At 36.5% G+C, this 20483-nt stretch overlaps 1 pseudogene; it reads right to left on the reverse strand.

Annotated features, from left to right (window-relative positions):
• Positions 1 to 11625: 11625 nt before the first annotated feature.
• Positions 11626 to 19774, reverse strand: LOC118705984 (annotated as a pseudogene).
• Positions 19775 to 20483: the final 709 nt, after the last annotated feature.

Genomic DNA, 20483 nt, shown 5'->3' on the forward strand with positions numbered 1-20483 from the left:
TTAACCATAATTCTTTTAATAAATAATCTTCAGTTCTACTCATTGACTAAAAATATTCCTTGATATATATCTTTTGGCAAGATGACTAGTTTCTTTTTTTCATAATTTAATGGGGAGGTTTGAGAATAATTTTACTTCTAAGACTCTAATTTGCTGTAAGAGGATTAAATACTTTATATCTGAGGAATCACCTCAGTCAGAGAAGTAATTCCTTTCCCAAAGATGCTGGGTTGTGTGGGATTCATTTAATTCAGGAGCATTGGGGTTTCTGTCTCATCCCAAGGAAGTGGTGCATTGTGTTGGCTAGCAGGAATCACAGTCCTTGCCTATAGAAAAAAAAATGCACCCTATTCCTGAAATTATCTGACTTTAATCTCACTAGGTCATGTGTAAAGAGAAATGGAAAAACAATGAAAATATAGAAAAGAATAGGAATATGCATATACCCACACACATACATATACCTACTGTGAAAGAGAGAACAATGAACACAAAGGTACAAATAGTGGGTAATAAGAGCAGGCATTGATGCTTGAAATATCAGGTATCATATCTAATAAAGAGGTAATATGCAAATTGACTGCCATGCCATCACAAAGATGGCGGCACCCAGTCCCCTCAGCTATACCCAAGAAATCTGCTTAACCCAGTATCAAAATACATTTTTGCCTTGGCCTGGTAGTGCAACTAGTTAGAATGTGGTCCCGATATGCCAAGGTTGTGGGTTTGATCCTCAGTCAGGGCACATATAAGAATCAACCAGTCATAATACTTTTCCCTCATATTTTATTCTAGACCTTTTGTTTCACATGTTCATTGGGTCAATGAGCTATTTTGTGTTAATATTTTTATGATGTGAGGTATGTTGTTTTTCCTTTCTTCCTTTTCTTTTTCTACTATATGTATGACCAGTTTTTTTTTTTTAGCACCACCATTTTTAAAAGACACTCTCTTTCCCCAGTAGATTATCTCTGCATCTTTGTGAAAAATAATTTGTAAAAAATAATTTAATTACATGTGTGTGGGCCTTCTTTTCTGATTGTTTTTTATTTTCCTGGTAAAATAAGCAAAATCATCATCTGGAAATTAGGAGGGCATATAAACTGTTTGAGTTTGAGACAAAAGAAGTTGTAAAGTGAATTTAACAAATTGTAAATATACGTATTATGTACCAGACACTATTTTAATTTTTGTGGATGCAAAGGTAAACAAAACAGACAGATCTCCTGACCTTGTATAATTCAATACACTAAAATAGTGCATTAAGCTATACAGGAAAATGGATGATTAAAGTAAAAGGAAATAGAATTTCAGCCAACCCTAAAGGCCCACTTGGGGATAGTGGTTATGAATTATAATTGAGAGCAGTCAGCAAAGTTTTGTGTGAATTTCCCCAGCTGTATTCAGCTGTTCATAATGCCATTGCAGACTGCAGAAAGTCATGCATGGTCAGAGATTTGACTTAACTGGGTTAAGATTTTCACTAAGAGAGTATGGTGGGGGGAGAATGTGGCAAGGGGATGGAGACTATATATGGGGATTAATTATAATAAGTGATCTTGAAATCTGAACCATGTAAGGAGAAATGGAGAATCTGGGAGAAGTAAAAAAACAAAAGATTAACTTAATGGATTGGAAGTTACAGTGCATCAAAGGATTGTTGAGTTGGGAACAAGGAATGAGATGGAAAGTTAGAAGGTGGTGGACAGTGAATGAGATCCTAGAAATTGAGATTATGGATAGTGAGAGAGTTCTAGTTGTTGGAGTGATGGGGAATAATGAATCATTTGCTGAGCTAGCATAGAGGGAAGAATTAATGAGGGTGAAGTGGACAAGGAAATAAGAGGTCAACGTTTGGGAAGAGTCAGGAAGTTTTCAGTGTCTATGGATATGTAAATCATAAAGTAATTCTAAGCATAGTGTCAGTGAGCAAAATATTAAACCAGGCACTGCTGTCTTCTAGGAATTAGGTGAGAGAATCAGGACTCCTGGACATTGTAGATGCATCCACATAGGGTGTGTTAGTTTCCAATTGCTGCTGTAAATATCAATAATTACAACAAACCTGCAGTTTTGAAATCAAAATTTCCAAATCATGTTTTTTGGACTAATGTCAAGATATCAACAGGCTAGTTCCTTCTGAAGGCTCTGACTGAAGGATCAATTTCTCAATCTTTTTCAGGCTTTAGTAGCTTCCTGTATTCCTTGTCTTAGGTTCCCTTTAATTTTCAAAGCACAAAATTAAATTTCTACTCTTATTGTCTTGTCATACCACCTTCTCATCTTTTTTTTTTTAAATCAAATCTCCCTCTGCTTTTCTCTTAAAAGGCCATTTGTTATTACATTTAAGATATGTCTGATTGATCTCTCTCTCAAGATATGTCTGATTGATACAATATAAAAAAATATGTCTGACCTGCAAAATCCAGGATACTCTCTCTATCAAGATCCTTAATCATGTCTGCAAAGTCTTTGCCATGTAAGATAACAGGTCCTGGATATTTGTGGGGGGGAGGGCGAATTCAGCCCATTGCATGATGGTATGAATTGATGGAAAGAGATTCAAAGAAGCCTGGAGGTTTAAGTAGGAGAGACACATAATGGTTTGGAAGCAACAATGAAGAGTAAGGAAGATGCCCCCTCCATTATAAATGGCAAGAAGAGAAGACAGGCTCCACTGTTAAGAGGGATTGAGGAGTAGTGCCATTAGGTTATAGTCAGGCTTCCACTGGATCAAGAAGGTAGAGAGCATCTTCAGAAAAGAGGCTAAGCACAGAGATTTTTGTGAATATCATACTTTGATTTCTGGGTTTAAGGGTAGTGTTTGGGGGAGAAGAGAGTGTGTAAGGTTGGGTCAGAGTTGGAAATATCCATTTTCTATGGTTATTTAAAACTTGGAAAATCTGAGGCCAACTAACATATTTTCCCCTCATTGGTGGCTTAGTGTTTTAGTATAAATATTCCCCCCCCCCCATATTCTTAAAGTCCAATAGTAGCTTTTCTAGATCTGAGTTGGTGTTGTCTACTCTGGGTCATATTTTCCAAGTGTTCAATGTGTCCATTCTATCTATCTATCTATATATATATATATATATATATATATATATATATATATATATATATATATATATGTATATATACATATATATAAATTATTTATATTTTTCTTTAAAATTTTGTTCAGTTCAGTTGTTTTGTTCTCCTTTTGTAGGTATTTCAATGACATTAACCTGAGCTCTCTTATATGTCTTCTATATCTTTCACTTTCTTGAAAACACTTTGTATCTTTATTTCTAGATTCTTGTAGTCAGTTTTTCTCTTCTTCTATTTCTCCGATTTTGATTTATATTTATATATTTGTGTGTTCTTCAAATTTAGTCTTCATTTCTGATTGTTTTCATTTTCTCCTAATTTATTCATGAGTTCTGTTAGGTTTTAAAAAATTATATCCTTCTGTCGTCTAGTCATTTATCTGAGATGTTATAATTTTGATTTATGCTGTGTTTTTTTTTAGAGCTTTGATAATTTTTCAATTTCCTTTGTCCCTTTTAGGAATAATTTGCTACATTAATTTTCTTTGCAGTCATATTTTTTCTTAGAGTTTTTATACTAGAACATAAATTGGGTTGTTTTTATCTTTAAGCTTATAATATCTTTATATGGAATTTGATTGTAATCTTATTCATTTGTTTCACATATTAAATGAGATAGCATCTCCTGAATTGCTAGGAGGATATTTCTATATGGGAGGTATGACTGGGCAAGAAGCTCTTCCCCCTCATGGCTTAAGAACTTTCATCTATCTATCTATCTATCTATCTATCTATCATCTATCTAATCGATCTATCATCTATCTATCATCTATCTATCTATCTATCTATCTGTCTATCTATCTATCTATCTATCGTCTATCACATAGCTTTATACATTTTTTTAGCCAAATATACATCATATCTTTCAGGGCTTAGCCTGATCTGCTTCAGGTAGGTTTCCTGTATCCATATCTGTATTATTCAGAACTCTGCCAGCCTTGCATTTCAATGTGGCGATCTCACTGTTAAACATTCTACTTTGCTAATACAGTACTCTATGCTCTATTGGTTTCTTTTGTCATGTAGTATCTGAACCTTACCTCTCCCTATATCCAATGTGATTTTTATTTCTGCAGTATTACCTCATAATAGGTTCTCCCTATATCCAATGTGATTTTTATTTTTGTAGTATTACCTCATAATAGGCATTTCCTTTTAAAAGAGAAGATTTTTTTTGATATTTTTTCATTCCATTAGTGATCTGGCCTCTTCTGCATTAATTGAGTGTCTTGTGTCTCCCTTAATAATGTGCTAGAGTCTTTGTGCACTAACCTTTTATTTGGAGTATACAGAGACTTTTTCAAAGGTCTCTGGTTGCCTGTCCAGGTAACTCTTGTTGATAGACTGTCATCAAGATATGCCAAGGTTGTAGGGTTTGATCTCAGGTCAAGGCATAAGAATTAACCAATGAATGCATAAATAAGTGGAAGAACAAATTTATGTCTCTCTGTCTCTCCCTCTCTTTTTTTTCTCTTTCCCCCTTCCTCTATCTAAAATCTATTTCAAAAATCATGACTAAGTTCATTTGTTACTCTCAAATTTATTCTCATAGGGCTCATTCAGTGTTTCTGTGGACTTCTCATGAGAATAGTATTTATTTATGATTACTATATTTATGGCTTATAACATCCTTCCACACTTTAATCTTTACCATTAACACTATATCACTGTTGATGCTAAAAGACCTGTGCTATTTGATCCCATATGAATGTTCATCAGAGTTCCTTATTATCCAGTGTTATTAAAATATCATTGGCTATTTATATTTTCTCCAAGTGCTTTAATTGTTCTTTTATATTTTTTGTTTAGGGGATTTGATATTATAAAAATTCACTACTTTCTTTTCACTGACTCCATTTTAGCTTTAGAAGCCTGTCTTTGCATGTCTTTTTCTGAGAGCTTGGAGGATCACTTTGTTTTTATTGTTATGACATTTCATTGTGGAATGCCTTTGAGTGAGTCTATTTTTATGCTTTCAAAGGGTACTTTCTCAAACTGGGCATTCATTTAAAAAATTTTTTTTTTTTTTTTTTTCAGAGAGGAAGGGAAAGGGAAAAAGAGATGGAAACATCAATGATGAGAGGCAATCATTGATTGGTTGCCTCCTGCACCTCCCCAATGAGGATCAAGCCCATAACCCAGGCATGTGTCCTTGACTGGAATCGAACCTGGGACCCTTCAGTCCACAGGCTGACGCTCTATCCACTGAGCCAAACCAGCTAGGGCTTCATGTCTTTTTATACTTTAAAAATATCTTAAATAATTTAATTGGTTTTTTTCTCTACTGAATTTTTTTCTATTATTATTAATATTTCTCTCCTGTTTTTCATTTTCCTGACTTTTTGACATGCTTTCTAGGATTTTTTTCCCCCCAGTTCCTTCTTCCAGACTATCCACTGAGTTCTTCATGTCAACTTTTCTTTTTTTAAAACAAATCTTTATTATTGAACGTATTACATATGCCCTCCTTTCCCCCCTTTGACCCTTTCTAGCCCATCCCCACCCCCATGTTGACTCTTCTTTAGCAAACCATGAAGCTATTATTTTTTGTTTGCTGAGTGTTCCTTTATGTAGCATCCCATGCTGATTCATGGGTGCAGTGACTTATTGCTCTCAGGGTATTAATGATAGTTAATATATATTTTTAAAGTATTCTTGTTTAGTTATTTCTTTTTCTAATACAAACTGTTTCTTTTCTGCTTTGGTTGTTTTCTTTCCTTGATTTCCTAGATTTTCTTAAAATGTCTGATAATTCTTGGTTGACAACTCATATTTATAATCAGAATAAAAAGTTGATTTTATGCTCTGCATGTATGGATCGGGTTTTTCATTTTGAATTTTATTGTGATATATTTCTTTGGGAATGCTTGATGTCTGTATCTTAGATTCTTTCTCCTGAGCTGTCCAGTGTGAGTGCCCAAATATTTTTTTCCATTCACTTGCCTGAATGATAAGTATATAAGTGCCAGAGTTTTGGGAGCAAAGTAAGTGAAAAAATACAATGAGGCTTTCCACATTCAATATATAAATTTTTACTTAATTCCTTTGTATGTGTGCAATCTGCCAGGGCAGGAGACTTTTAATAATATCTCAAAAAAATATATATCCTCTAAAATGTACATTTAAAAAACACAATGAGAAACTACTTCATAGCAATAAGAATGGCTAAATGAAAAAGTTTTGTGAGAATAGGAAGTTGGAAATCTCATGCATTGCTAGTGGGATTGTAAAATGATGCAATAAAACAGCCTGTTAATACCTTTAAAAATAAATATAGAATTACTATATGTCACAGAAATTCCACTCCTATGTCTATACCAAGGGAAATAAAAACATATGTCTGCACAAAACCTTGTACACAAATGTTTATAGAAGTTTTATGTGTAATATGTAAAAAGTGAAAACAACCCAATGTCCTTCAATAGAAAAATGGGTAAATAAAATGTGGTATATACAGGCAATGGAATGCTATTAGGCAATACAGGAATGAAATACTGCTACATGCTCCATTATGAATGAACCTTAAAAACATTCTACTATGTGAAAGAAGCTTCCTAAAAGGGCACACAGTAGATTAACCCATTTCTATTAGAACAGAGTTTTTTATTAATCTTAGTTAATTAAATTTTAATTAACTTAAAGTGTAATGAATTGCAACTCATTTAATTAAATGATTCCTTAGAGTTGAGAAAAATGGGATTGGATCATGATACTTAATGGATATGTAGTTGCTTTTGGAGGTAATAAAAATTATCTAAAATTGATTGTGATGCTCTGGTTTCTCTTCAGACCGCATAAATCTTTCGCCTTTTTTAAAATTGATTGTGATGACAGTTGCATAACTCTCTAAATATACTGTAAACCATTGAATTACTGTAGTTATACACAGATTTGTGACTGTGCAGGAGGTGGGTACTCCCAACCCCTGCGTTGTTCAAGGGTTAATTATATACACTTTAAATGAGTAAATTGTGTGATATATGAATTATATCTCAGTAAAGCTGTCAAAAATATACTTGTAGTTCTCAACGAGTGAGTATAGGAGAGAACTTTAGAATAAAGAAGATCTGGTCTCAGTGCTTTCTAAGCAAGTTGTTAACCAATTTGCAGGCTTATAGCTCTAATTTAACCCTTCAAATATCTTATTCTGCCAGTTCCTCAGGTTTTTAGGGATCTCTGTTTAAGTGAGATTGCATCTTGAACTTTTAATATAGGTTTAAGATTCAGCTTTCTCACTGTGCTAACCTATTACAGTTGTCATGTTTCCATTTTGCTTCCAGTGTCTGAAAGAGTTGCTCTGCTCTTTCCCCCTCTCTCATTCTGTTTGTTTTAAGGCATTTATCTCTTAAAATAATTTTCACTGAAGTTGTAATCAAGTTTTAGAAAGAAGTAAAGATAATTCATGTGTTTCTTCAGCACATGATAAAAATAGAGATCATGATAAAAATAGACCTTCTTTATCTGGAAGTTAGTAAGCTATATTTGTTTGCTTTTCATTATTATTACTAGAGCCCCAGTGCATTAAATTCATGCATGGGGGGGTTGACGTCCCCCAGCCCAGCCTGCACTTTCTCCAATCCAGGACCCCTGTGGGATTGGGCCTAAACAGCAGTCAGACATTCTTCTTACAATCTGGAGCCACTGGCTCCTAACCATTTGCTTGCCTGCCTGCCTGATTGCCCCTAACCACCTCTGCCTACTGGCCTGATGCCCCTAACTGTTCCCCTGCTTGCCTGATCACCCTTAACTCTTCTGTCTGCCAGCCTGATCGTCCCCTAACTGCTCCCCTGCCATTCTGGTTGCCCCTAACTGCTCCCCTGCTGGCCTGATAATCCCTAACTGCTCTACTATCTGCCTGATCACCCCTAACCACTTCTGCTTCGACCTCTGCCACCACAGCTTTGTCCGGAAGGATGTCTGGAATGATCTGGAAGGTCATTTTGTCTAATTAGCATATTATACTTTTATTAGTATAAGATTATTTCAAAAATGTTTTTATTGATTTCAGAGAGGAAGGAAAAGGGAGAGAGAAATAGAAATATAAATGATGGGAGAGTCATTGATCAGCTGCCTTATGCATGGCCCACACTGAGGACTGAGTCCAGGCATGTACCCTGACTGGGAATTTAACCACAATCTTCTGGTTCATAGATTGACACTCAACCACTGAGCCAGGCTTCTTTGCTTTTTAAAATTTATATTAGAAGAAGGTTTGAATTCTTAAGATCCATTTGCTTTTGCACTGAGTGGCCAGATTTTTATGATCTCTGAAAACGTAATAATCTGGCCACTCAGTATATATCCTATATAATAAAAGGCTAATATGCAAATTGTCCATTTGACCATGAGTTCGACCAGCAGGCAGCTGGCCAACCACCCATGACTCCTCCCCCTGGCCAGGCTGGCTGGGCCCCACCCATGCACGAATTCATGCACCAGGCCTCTAATAAACACACACACACACACACTGAGTGACCATATTATTATGCGTTCAGAGATCATAATCTGGACACTCAGTGTATATCTGTAAATATTGTAATATACGTTTGATTTTCATAAGTGGCATTGATACTTACAAGAAAAGCAGTTAGGCATGATGGCTTAATGGTATTTTTTAAGTCCTTTTCCCCCTTTTTCCTGAGACATAGCTCAACAATTATACCAGAACCGAATCATTATTGTATATATTTCAATAAGATGTTGTTGGAAAGTGACATAAAAATATATAAATTATTAGCTAATTAAAGTGAAAACATTTAAAATGGCCTTTTTAATTAACTTGAAAATTTTTAGCTAGCTACATTACTACACATATTAATAAAGTCAGATACTGAGTAATTAGCTTTTGATTTTAAGAAGTATTCTTTTCCTCTGGTTAGCACTAAAATTCCTTTCTTATCTGTCTTTGTTATCACTTCTATTCTGGCATACATTCTATTATTTATACCTTCTGTTTATATTTAAAAGACTTTAGATAAAATTTTTAAGTGTTTTTTTTTTGTTTTGTTTTTTTTACATTCTCAAGTTTAGGAATTTTCTTGGATTCAATTTGTAAGATGCACATTGGAATGAAGAACTAAGATAAGTATCCACATTGTGTTTCTATATTTTGTGCCTCTATTTAATGACTATTTTATCTCAAAATGCTTTTCCTCTGGTTTATTTATTTATACAGTCTTCTCCTTTCTTGGTATTTGTAGACATCTATTATTGCTATTTATGTATTTTCTACCAGTTCATAATTTATCTATTTCATTTTTGGAATTACCTAATTTTATACTAAAAGATTCAACAGACCCTTTTGTAACATCTACATTTCCCAGCCATCATTGTCAAAAGCAGAAAGCACATACATTTACAGCTCTGACTATTAACCTTTCATCAGAGTGTACATGTAAATGCCCCTACCTCCTCTGTCTTGTATAAGTTACCTCTGCTTAGATCCATAACTTTAGTAGCTCATAATCATTAGTAACTTCATTCCCAAATCATATGTAATCTCCAAGACTATAAAACCACATAATAAAATAAACAAATGACCGCAAATTCATTTCCATTCCTCCTCTAAACTCACTAAGCCTCTAGATCTAAAAGCAAAAAGAGAAAAATATGATATATGATAAAATAAAATTATAACTATATTAATGCAATTCAATGCCTAGTAAATGTCTTTAGTAATGACATCCAGTAAGTATCATTACTAAATGAGAAAATATAAGAACGATTTATGAATTGTTTAGAAAATATGGTAGGGGCCCAGTGCCCAATGAATCTATGAGAAATTATTCAGTTGCTAAGGTGAGCATTCTTATGTTTATTTATCATTTTCCATGCTTTAACAACTCTGCCAGAAAGTGATGCCTATTTTGTTTTATGAGATATTTCTACTATAAATTACCATATCAATCTCTATCTGTTCATTAAAATAGCTAAATGTCTAAGTCCCCAGACTTATTGCTAAATTATGACTCTATCCATGTACCTCTTATATTTTAAAACACATTAGGTTTCTGCATATTTTTTCTCTATCAATCTACCATAGAAGGCTAATTATTGTGTGAAATTTTAGGATGATTATTATATCTGATTTTATAGATCCCCAGCCCCATCATTCATCACCTAGACAGGTATTTTACCCTAAGTCAATCAATAAATTCATCGCACAAGTTCAACTGCTTGATAGATTTTGACTGTGATTCACATACAGTTTCTTTTATATGAACTTAGCTACGTTAATAGAATAGTTCCCACAAAGATTTTGAAGTCCAGCTCTGATTTTGTAGTAGGATAATAGGATAGAGTCAAGTCTACTAACTGTTTCGGTCTGAATTTTTGTCCCATTGCCACCCCTCCCCCATTCATATGTTGGAGGCCTAATTCCTAGAGTGATTGTATTTGGGAAATAATTAAGATTAAATGGGGTTATGTATGGCACAAGAGAGAATCATCCAGTTAAATGGAGTTAAGACCAAGGTAAATTTGAGATAAGATGTGTCTTTAAGAAATCAACTTCAATCTTATTCAGTTAAATGCTAAATTTACAGTCTCACTCTATGGGCTGCATCTGTCATCTCTTAATTTTTCAGGTTTTTTTTTTGTTTGTTTGTTTTTGTTTTTTGTATCACTTCTCTGCCTTTAGAATAAACTAGATGCTCTTATAGAGTTGACTTTTTAATTTTGTTAATTGTAGAACTTTTACACAATAATGTGATTTTTCATTTGGAGAAAGTTAGAAGTTATTCAGTTCTGTCACTTGCACTACTCAGGTATATTAGTCGTGCTGCTTAAAGGGAAGTGAAAACTGGAAGGGCCCATGGACACTATCCTGTGGAAAGGCCACGTCTCCCTGTGCACTTATTTTATTTTTATTGTTTTTGCTTCCTTTTAATGTAAACAGAATATACAAACACATTAAAAACTCCAACATGACACAAGAGAATCCACACAGATTCATATATTTATAGACTTTCCAAATGTTGCCTCTTTATACCCCAACTCTGTTCAAACACAACTGCTGAGGCAGTTGCCTGAGCCTCTACAATTGCTTTTGGATGAAATTTAGCACAAGGCCAGGGCAACATAAGAAACCTCCCAAAGCAAAACCAGGATTATGATTTCCTGGCCCTGGCCCTAATCCTAACACTTGTCCTTGGCAAGCCGACCTGCCACGGATTTTCACGCCTCAAGAACAGTCAGTGTGACCCCTGAAATTAAGATGCAGTGAGCTCCCATCCCCTCGCAGCTTTTCCAAGCCTTGGACTGAAAGAGAAATGAGCTGCACCCATGTCTAAGAGAGGAGAGAAGGGAGAGGTGGAGGGAGGGAGGATCCTAAGCTTAGAGATGACTGCTCCCAGGAGAGAGGCTGGGATCAACCAGATGCTAAATCCTTGCAACCAGTCCCTGCTGGGGTGGGAGGGCACAGTGGTTCTGTGCTGCCACCTGGAGGGGGAGGGAAGCACTGCAGCAATGAACCAGGGTCGGCCCTGAGGCACCTCCATGTTAACTTTCTTCTTCAGTGCCCTGCTCAAGAGCATCACAGCAGCAACTCTTTCCATGAAATGAGCTTGGAAGAGACCTCTCTTTTTAACCAGAAGTTGTAGTTCATCTGGACTCCCTCAGGGAGGTCTACCTACTATCAATAGCCCAGGACCCTCTGCTGGCAGTTGACCAGAGGCAGGAAGTCAGGGTTGCTGTGGGCCCGCTAGTAGCATTAGATGTTGACACAGAGGGCACACTCCTCTGGCTAGGAATCCTAAGGCTGGGCATCAAGATTGTTATGGTAGACCCCATGGTCATTCAGCCAATGGCACACCCATCTGGTAGATGGCAGGTATCATCTTCATCTTGCCCTTTGGCTACTGCTGCCCAAGGTACAGCAGCGTTAGCACAGAGAGCCATGTTGTGGCCTGCTTCCCCTTCAGGGCCTGCTTCAGGGTGAGGTGGACACCACCTGTGTCATCATTCTTGAATGTTTCCATTTAGTCAGTTTGTTCAAGATCCAGAGCTGGTGAATTACAAGAAAAGAAGTTCCTTCAGGTCATTGTCACCAGCTTCCAGATTCTCCTCGGTCAGCTCTGGCAACTTGCATACTGCGCAGTGAAGGTAATCCAGGGCAGAAATACTGTTCCTGGCAGTGATGTAGGACATGGTGTTTGACTGAAGAACTTTAGGATCAAAGAGAAGCCGTTGGCAATTGCCTAGTGCTGGGCCAAATATTCAATCTGGTGGACATGGTTCCACATAACATGCTTGAGCAGCAGCAGTGGGACAGCAGAAATGATTTGAACAACAACTTCTTTGTGGAGGCTCACACCCACTCCAGCTTCACGTGCTCTGCCACACTGAGGTGGGCACCTCCTCAGGCAGGACGTCTGCTTGGATGTTGATCGAGTCTGTTTTGGCTTTTGAGTTGGGAGCTGTGGCCTGCAGGATCTTCAACAGCACCATCATGTACTGAGGCAGGCAGAGACTTGCTCAACTTCCGCACCCGCCCTCCCCCCTGTAGGAGAGCGAGGTGCGCCTCCTTCATCTGTGCCTTGGGCTCTGCAAACAATCCTGGTGTGCTTGTGCTGTTTGAGAGTGTTAATGCTTTCATTGACTGGTCTGGCCACCTCCCACCACTGTGCTCCTTACATTGCCTAGAGTAGGGGTGTCGAACTCAATCAGAGAAGGGGCCAAAATCTAAAATCCAGCCTAAATCGCGGGCCGAATGGTTTACTGAACAGTCATTAAACTGTCATTGTGATGGAAACGCAGCAGAGTGCAGTGATGACAGCGCGGTGCGGGTCACATTGCAAGGCCTGGCGGGACGGATTTGGTCCGCGGGCCTTGTGTTTGACACATGTGGGAGTGTAACCTATGAGTTTGCTGCAGCTGGGCTTGCTGAACAGCTCAGCGTCTCTCTCTGTGATCTTGGGCATCCATGGAAGCCCCTTTGGGTAATAATCCTATCGATTTGGGAGTACTATTGTGGGGGAGGCATCCCCCTGCAGACTGTTGTCCTCATCATTTCCCTCTTCCTCTTCTCTAGAGTCATCGGCGTTGTAGGGATCCATTGCTGATTTTATATTTTTAGTTTCCAGTTTCAGAAAAGTAGAATGATTAATGTGATTGTCTTCTTTCCCAAAAGAGACTTTCTTTTTCTTACTAAGTTATACTGTTTGTCCTTTAAATTAACATACAGATTCTTTTAAAAATACAGCAGATCGATCTTGGTTCTGGTGTTTCACTGCATGCTAGACTGGGAAATAGTGTAGCACTTTGGATAAATTTGTTGCTTTCTGTGAGCTGAGATGTCTTATTTGTAAGATGGAGTTCATAGTATTAACGAGCTAGGGTTTCTGTAAGAGTTAAATGAGTTAATGACATATAGTAAGGGTCTTTTACATGGCAGGTATTTTACAGAGAAATGATTATTAACCACGCTACCTTCCATCCTCATCCACCATCACTTTGAACATGATAGGACAGTGAAAAAAAGAAAATGGCAAAGGAGTTACACACTGTACAAGCTCATAGCTCACTAAAGTTTCAAACTAAAACCATTAATTTTTTTTCTTAGATTAAGTGAAACCTTTTGATCCCTTCCTGCTCCCTTAGCTTTGACCATGAGATCCCCAAATGATGAGTGTGACAGACCACAGCATGAAGAAATCCTTATTGGAATTCAGTTTTTTTCCATGAGTACTTAGCACATACCATTATTTAAGTGTTCTAGGCATTCATAATGAAATACTCTATTCTTAAAATACTGGTAATTTACAGTTTAGTTCTGGGTTGTTTGAAATTGCTTTATTCTGGTGGGAGTAATGATTTGGTGGAAGTTGAGGTGGAACCCTGCTCTGTCACAATTGTAAAGCCACAGTATGAATAGAATCAGCAATGCTTGGCTCAGATCCAGTTACTCTGATGTATTATGAGTGATTCAATTTAATTGAAAATCACCACCAGACATTGTTACTAGACAAAGCTATAAAATGCTTTGCCGCTGCAGCAGTGACTTATAGGTCTTGTGTGCAACATAAAATCTTAATGAAATGGGCATTTAAAGATTACCATTACAGAATACCCTCTAGTCTATGATTAAAACATTTAATTGCTTTTACATAACAAACTAAGATAAATGCAAGGTCTGGGATTTTAAAATGGCAACCAGAGAAAGAAATGAGTTTGAATTTTACTAAGAATATATGGTAACATAAAATAAACAGATATGCCTGATAATGACTATGTATTGTACACCACTGGAAAACTAAATTTTTGGGAAAAAAAAAAAAAGCAAAAAATAAGGTAGGTATTTAGAAATAGGGCATGATTATTTTCTACTATAGACTCCAAGATGCTTAAGATTTTGACAGCTACAGAAGACCCGAAGAAATATATTTTGAGGCATATGGGCCAATGTGGTAGACTCCTCAATCTCCATTCCACTCCATCTGGTTAGTCTTGAACCATTGTCATCTCATTCATCTGGTTTGTTTAGTTTTGGGCACAACTTGGCTTCACTAGAATGTAAGCTACATGAGGCCTGGATTTTTTTATTGTTTTGTGCACTGATGTTTCCTATGAAATATTTGGCATTTCATAGGTGATAGGCCTATGATAGATACTTGATGAATAATTGTTCAAGAAAGAAAGAGAGAAAAAAAGAAAGGGAAGGACAGAAGGAAGGAAGGAGAGAAGGAAGAAAGGAAGAGAGGGATGGAGGGAGTGAAGAATAGAGGTAATAAGGAAGAAAGAAAAAGAGGAAAGAAAAGAAAGAAGAACCAAGAGTGACATAAAGGGAGAGGATTGCTTAGGATTCCTGGAATCAATTAGTGATCACTCTCTTTCACTTCCTACCTGACTTAAACAAGGACAATTTTGCCCAGTTGTTCTGACATCCATTCTAAGACCATAAAGACAACCTGCCATAGGATGAAACTTCTCATTATTTTAAAGAAATGGAAAGAACCTGAGCTCTTGATGACAAAGCTGAGTATTTTAATTAATCATTCTTACCTCTGAATTTAATTATGGTGCCACAAAATACAGTTTATCTTATTTAATATGAGTTGAGCAGAAGTTTTCTTTTTTGCAGCTGAACACTTTCTAACAGGCAGAATCTAGAGTCCAGAGTTTGGGAACAGGATACTGTGGTTGAGAATTAGTCATTTTACCAATCAGAACCCAGTATGGCATCTGTAATGAAATTCTTTGTAATCAGTAATAATAGCAATTGTCTTATTCCCTGACACTGTGTGCCAAGTCCTAGTAATATTTTGTATCAGTTAGATCCCCTTTACTAGCCTTACTAGGTAAGAATTATCATTGCAGTTTGCATATGTGGAAATTAAAGCTTTAGGAAGTTAAAGTACATATTAATCAGGGAATTGATCTAAGATATTAATACATATGTTTTAGACTGCAGAACTCAAGCTTTGTACTCTCAGGCTGCACTCACAGAGGCCTGACTTATAGAGTGCTCCCTTTTCAAAGTCACATGGTCTTTCTAAAACAAAATAAAAAAAAAATAAGGCTCAGCTTCTCTCCACATAATCCTTCATTTTTAACTTTTCCTAGCAATGAAGGCATATGCTTAATTACTCAGAATTCCTAGTTTTGCCATTCCCTATGAGTATTTCAATTGAACAAAAAAATGTTGCTTCAATGTAACATCATTGATTTGGAAAATTCAATACAGAGAAAACGTCCAGAATGATGTCAGATGCATGGGTGAAGAAAAATTTCAAACCAAACTGAATGATATGGTGATGATCTGGAAGATAATTTTTTTTAAGGTACCTAATTTCTATCTGCTATTTAGAAAGTGAAAAGAATAGAAGTTTAAAATAGTCTTCTTAAGAAAAATATGTCCACCTATGGGTTTTTTTTTTTTTCTTCTTAAAATTGAATAAATTATTTTTGAACAGGGAATAACAATCAACTAAAAATTAATGTTTGTGTTAACTGCTGTTAGAACTCTCTTGATATTTTTATCTTGCTTTCCAATCTTTTGAGTCTCATTCCCCGGTTTACACAGATGAGAAATGTGTTACTATATGCTAATGTTAATGAAGAATCTCTTCCAGGTCACTATACTGCGAAAGTCCCCTTGAAACAATTTCTTATTCCAAAAAGAAAGTGTCATAGATAGCTCTTGGTAAATCTCTGGGAAAAAGCTAAATTCATTGTGATGATAACCTCTTGAATCTTTACATTCTCACTATTATCTTACCTGTCTTTCTACTGCTACTACTCAGCTTTCTAGAACCCTGAACTCCCTGAATTTTTTAATAGCTCTAATATTCTTCTAGCTTTACTTAATAGTTTTATCAAGAATATAGTTGGTTTTTACAATGCTAGAACTTTATTCATATGTTTAGGTAACATCTATTACTCATGTGCCAGATAATGTGAAAGGCATGATAAGAAATAGATACATAAGACATGGTTCCAGAGATAGTTACATGGGTAGATATAGAAAATGTAAACAGTTAAGATTTATAAGAGAAGAAGTTAAGAAAAGAGTGTAAGAGAAATCCAAAGAACACCTGAACCTGCCCAGAGAAACTGGTGAATTTTTTTTTTAAATGTATTTTATTGATTTTTTACAGAGAGGAGGGGAGAGAGATAGAGAGCTAGAAACGTCAATGAGAGAGAAACATCGACCAGCCGCCTCCTGCACACCCCCTACCAGGGATGTGCCCGCAACCAATGTACATGCCCTTGACCGGAATCGAACGCGGGACCTTTCAGTCAGCAGACCGACGCTCTATCTGCTGAGCCAAACCAGTTTCAGCAGAAACTGGTGAAATCTTACTTGAGTAGATGATTCCCAAGCTGGGCCTTCAAACATAAACAGAAGCTTGAAATGTAGGAAAGAGTGGAAGAAAGGAATGGCATCTGAGTAAGATGAAAGAGTATGGGGAAAAACATGAGGGAGGAATGTGAGAATCTTCTGGAATGATGTATTATAATAAACTGAATCCTCATAAAGACCTTGTCAGTTCTTGTGGTTATTCTTATATCATGGATAAAGAAACTAAGGTTTAGATAATTTGCCACTATTTGCTTGGTTTTTAGTTGCTCACTTTTCATTAGTTCAAGTTTTCTTTGCTTATGAATTTATTATATTGTATAAAACACTAGAGGCCTGGTGCATGAAATTCATGCATGGGAGGGGTGTCCCTTAGTCTGGCTTGCACTCTCTCCAAACTGGTACTCCTTGGGGGATGTATGACTACCGGTTTCGGCCTGATCACTGTGGGATCAGGCCTAAACCAGTACTCGTACATCCCTTTCACAATCTGGGACTGCTAGCTCCTAACCACTCACCTGACTGCCTGCCTGATTGCCCTTAACTGCTTCTGCCTGCCCTTCCCCAACTGCCTTCCCCTGCCACAACCCGCCTCCTCCACCAGGACTGGCCTCCTCCATGCCACACATAGCTGCAGGACCCCTAGGCCTCAGCCCATGGAGCAGCCGCTGGCCCTGCCTCCACTGTGGGTGTGATCATCCTGTGGCAGCTATCTTTGCGGTGGCCATCTTGTGATGATGTCAGACACAAGAGTGTGATGCCACCTAGGCTTTTAGTAGTATAGATATCAGGGACCCAGCCCTTTCATAACTATTCATGTCTATTGAATAAATACATGAATGAAGGAAACAGAGGAACATCATTTTTATTTATAATTTTAACAAAAATTTATGTGATTTCATATTGGTTCCAAATATGATTAGAATTCATGCCAAAGCAATTCAAACTTGTGAGAAAATTTTAGAAAACAAAACCTCTGCTTGTCTGGCATGTCTAGGTAGTTGAACATTAATTTATGAATCAGGAAATCACAGTTTGATTCACAGTCAGTGCATTTTGCCTGGGTTGCAGGCTCAATCCCCAGAAAGGGGCATGCAGGAGGCAGCTGATTGATTATTCTCATTGTTGATGTTTCTTCCTCTCTCTTTCATATATATATGAAAACAAAACCTCTCACAGTACTTCAACGAGAGGATTGGTTACAGAAGAGGTAGGTCTAGAAGAACAAAAGGAAGAGGAGAGTGAGCTAGAGGAGAAGAGGAAGCAGGAGAAGGAGGGAAAGAAAAGGGGGAAGTGAAGGTGGCAAGAGAGAACGAGGAAGATGAGAGGAGGAGAAGGTTGGAGAAGGGAGAGAAGAAGACTAAGGAGGAGAAGGGGAAAGAAAACAAGAGAAGAAAAGAGAGTGAGAGGAAAGAGGAAGGGAGGAGGATGACACAGGGAAGAAGAGGAGGATAAATACTGGGATTAGAAATTGTGAGATGAAATGCCATTTAAATAGTTTGCCCATTTTTATATTGGGTTTCTGTCTTTTTGTATATAGGACCACAGAAGTTCTTTATATATTATTTATGTGAGGGTGTTTTTTTTTTTTTTTTTGTAATTATGATTTGCAAAAGCCTTTTTTTATTCTGTCTTTAAGCTCCTTTTGGGGCCTTTTGATAAATAGGAGTTCAGTATTAATTGAAATAGAATTTATCAGTTTTCCTTTATGCTTAATGTTCTTTCTGTCTTGTTTGAAAAATTATTCTCTCCCTGAAGTAATAAAAACATTATATTATATTCTAAAAGCTTTATAGGTTCGACATTCACATTTATAAAATTAATCCACCTATAATGAGTATTCGTTTTAGCTTTAGAATATTGTCTGTGTCCTGTTTAGAAATAGAAATCTCTCTGGATACTTCACATATCAGCAATTCCTCAAATGCCATTTTAATATACATCTGAGGTTTTTGCATTATCTAAACAAAAGTGAGATCTTTAGAAAAAGAAATATATTATCAAGAAAAACATTAGAAATTTTTATTTTTATTAAAGTTTATTTTGAAGAATATAGTGTGTTTCTTAAAAGGTAATAAAACAGTTCAGTTAACTTACTATTATCATTCAGCTATTCACCGTTAGCATTAAAAACTCCTGTCAAAGCTGCACATTAGTTGTTAGATTATGATAAATCCAAAAAGTAATTTTTAAGGTAGAAATGGCTTCTTCTGACACATCTTCTCTTCAGCTTGTTATTAATTCATTCTCACATCAAACTTGACATTGTGAGAGATGATGGACTCTCTTTATCATTTACTGAAACTTGGGAATTAAAAGTAATAACACCCTCTACATATATAGAGAGAACACATTTCATCTAAAGATTAAGATGTATTATCAAAAGAACCATCTTCAATACTTCAGAGAATGTTTATCTGACTTGAAAGATTGTTTGATTAAATCATTGCATGAGAGAGAAAAAAATCACAAGCATACAATATTGGATACTACTACCCCACTATCATTAATTGTCTTTTGTGCTTTTTTTAGATTCTTTAAAAATAAAAATACTTCCTCTTGGCATTTCTGGGTCATTCCTTGATTTTACTCAGTACTATGATAGTAATTTATCTTCATTGCCACCACACAAGGTTAGGTAACTCTCTCCTCTCATGAGGAACATTCATTCATATAGCTTCCCAATTGGTTTCCCACTTTTCTCTAACCCTCTCCAATATGTATTTCAATCAGCAGTCTAAGTGCTCTTTGAAAAACTAAGCCAGATCTATTACCTCCTGCTGAAAAGTCGTCCATGGCCTCCCACTGTATTGAGAGCAATATCAATACTACCTCCGGTGACGTGAGACCCTGAATAAAAGCTCCCTGACAACCTCTCCAACATGCTCGCCCTTCTCCACCTTGCTCATGGTGCACAAGCTTAAATGGCCTCATTTCAGTTCATCATTCATGCCATTTCCTATCAGGAGCAGCACAATGCTATTCTCTTTGCTGGAAATGTTCTCCCTGCAAACCTTCACATTAGCATAGCACTTCATTCTCACTATAAATGGTACATTCTCAAAGTAGTTCTGTTCATTCTTCCTTGCTAACTTGATATTCAGCTTCTTCTTAGTTTGTACTCACATAATTATTGACCTGCTTAAATGCTTATTTTATCACTGCTTACATAGTGTCAAACATAGTTGCACCATCCAAAGTATTTGTTGACTGATGAATTTAAGATGAGACAGTTAACAGTGTTCAGTAGAAATATCATATGTATGAAAGATTTTCATAGCCTTGCATAAATAATGCCTCATTAGAATAGTTCTTAAATGCCCTTTATAAATAATATAGTCTAAGCAACAAAATATAATCACTTGGAAAGCATAGAGATAAAAATAAAGTATTTCAGACCCATTAGAGTGACCCAGTGAATTATTTCCTAGTGCCACTCTGTTCTTCTGGCTATCTTTGTTAGATTCTAAGTAAGCAAGGAGTACTCTGGACTGGAGTCTACCTCCTGTGAACTCTGAAAACGAGGACAAAATTGGCATGTACAAGGCTATTCTTTCCTTCACTCCCTCTTCCCTCCCACTCTCCTTTGCCCT

Source organism: Pipistrellus kuhlii, unplaced genomic scaffold (assembly GCF_014108245.1).
Source record: "Pipistrellus kuhlii isolate mPipKuh1 unplaced genomic scaffold, mPipKuh1.p scaffold_m20_p_5, whole genome shotgun sequence".
In the NCBI taxonomy this organism is placed as follows: Eukaryota; Metazoa; Chordata; class Mammalia; order Chiroptera; family Vespertilionidae; genus Pipistrellus; species Pipistrellus kuhlii.